The following is a 2,018-nucleotide window of genomic DNA, read 5'->3' as shown; positions in this document are numbered from 1 at the left end:
GACAAGGCTTATAAACAAGAAGAAAAAGAGGCTGGGAAACCACACCAGCAGACTGTTGTAAAGGTACAGTACAAAACTCATACCCCAAAGCAATACCGATCGATATTCCACATAACATATTCATGACAATGTCAATAACCAAATAAATGAAAAAAACATTGATCACAGAATGCAAACAGCCAGTTTATGTAAAAAGAAATAGTAAAACTGAATATTATTAAAAGTTTAAAACCATCAAGAGTTTAAGATGCATACCCCTAAAATGTAACCAACCACATGTTCATAGTTTTTATAACACAATACTACCGCAAAACAAACAATTTAATCCTGCTTAAAAAACCAAGCATTCTCCCTGTCCACTTCCTCCTGCTGTTCTGGAGTAAAATCATTCTTAATGTTGAACGTCTCACGAATTTGTTCAGGCGTCTTTCCCTTGATCATGTCGGCAACTTTTTGAACAGAAAGCTCCAGTAGGCTCTCGACGCTCAGATAGTGAGCAGCCTGAATCAAAAACATAAAACATCCATATAAATAATAACACAATCATAATTAAACCTCTAAACAAGCGGAACCAAACAAAAGATTCAAGTCCGTGTTTGTTCGTTAAGAAAATGACCGCGGTTCAAAACCGTAAACAATCGTTTACAAAACTAACCTCCGTAAGATCAAAAAGAACCGACTGATCCACATTCATATATTCAGCATCGAATGATTTAAGATCATCATTATCCGATGCTTCTACATGCTTCTTACAGTACTCAAGAACCTTTGAAAGTGTGTTTCCAGTGACCTGAGGAAGATCAATGATGGTACGATCAGCACCATCATTTTCGATCATCTGTTTGATCGTTTGAGACTTCAACGCCACCGCCAGATCAACCTCGAATGTATCACCATCTTAACTCCTGAGCACGATGGTCTTTGAGGACGACATCACCAGATGAATTAATTTAGTTTAGGAGGAACCCCTAATTAATCGGACACCCTAAGCTTCTTGGATGCGGTGTATTTATAGTGAAGAAGATATTGTTTAATTTGGGTCCCTTAGCTTTGTTTGATCTGTCAAGACTTGCCAAAAACTTATAAAATATGCTATAATAAGGCCATGCGTAATGGGGAAATTTAGAAAACTTATTATTGATGAATGAAGCCGTGATGGGTGCGGTATTTATAGTGAAAGTTTTGAAGATGTTTTGTGTTGGCCCAAATTTGATTTTCTTAAATTAATAAGCGTTCATGTTTAAAAAACACAAAGTTTAAGGTGGATTTAATGATTGTTTTTTTTTTGTTACCAAATAACAATTATTGTCTTTGAAAAGTGGCTCCTCAATATTATTTATTAATGTTAGTTGTGTGTGTTTAAGGGTAAACTTGAAAATTGGCTAATAAATTTTGAAAGTGAATACTTGTAATGGGACAAATAAAAAAAGAAATGTGGGCATTTATAATGAGACGAGGGAGTATTAAACTGTCCTTACTTATTTAAAACATTATGTTTAGCCCTTAGCTTGTATAATAATTTAAAACTAGATTGATTTGTCAAAAACATATACATCCGGGGTGAAGCGGAGGCTAGGATAACAGGGCATTTTTGATAGGGAAAAGGACCGTCCACCCTAGCTAAGGTTTTTAGTTAACAGATTATACTAGAGCCATTCTTGATAATCCTTGAAAATCTCGAAACCCGGGTGAGAAAAAAAAGCCCATAAAAATGAATGAAGAACTCATATATAATTTAAATAATTGTGACAATAATAAGTGAATTGAAAGTATTGTAACAAATGATCTAATTTAAATCGTGAAGCTATCATAGTATTCTTGAATCAAAGCTCAAGACCAACTCTTTTGTGACCAGATTTAAATGGGCTAAAGATAATGACATAGTTATGATCTAAATAGGCTAGTAATAAGTATATTAGGGTTTTAATTAAAAATGGGTTAAATGAGCCTAAACTAAGTCAAATGTTAAGTGGTTATTGGGTATAGAACACAAATTTAGTTTTTAAATTTAACTAGTA

The 2,018-nt window shown here is 33.8% G+C and overlaps 1 pseudogene; it reads right to left on the bottom strand.

Moving 5' to 3' along the window:
* Window positions 1-233: 233 nt before the first annotated feature.
* Window positions 234-934, bottom strand: LOC143596982 (SKP1-like protein 1A; annotated as a pseudogene).
* Window positions 935-2,018: the final 1,084 nt, after the last annotated feature.

The sequence above is a fragment of the Bidens hawaiensis genome, unplaced genomic scaffold (assembly GCF_021521415.1).
Source record: "Bidens hawaiensis isolate Kalapana, Puna unplaced genomic scaffold, B.hawaiensis_p1.1 tig00047443_1, whole genome shotgun sequence".
NCBI classification, from domain to species: domain Eukaryota; kingdom Viridiplantae; phylum Streptophyta; class Magnoliopsida; order Asterales; family Asteraceae; genus Bidens; species Bidens hawaiensis.
Note: the sequence above shows the minus strand (reverse complement) of the source record. Positions and strands in the feature narration are given on the sequence as shown.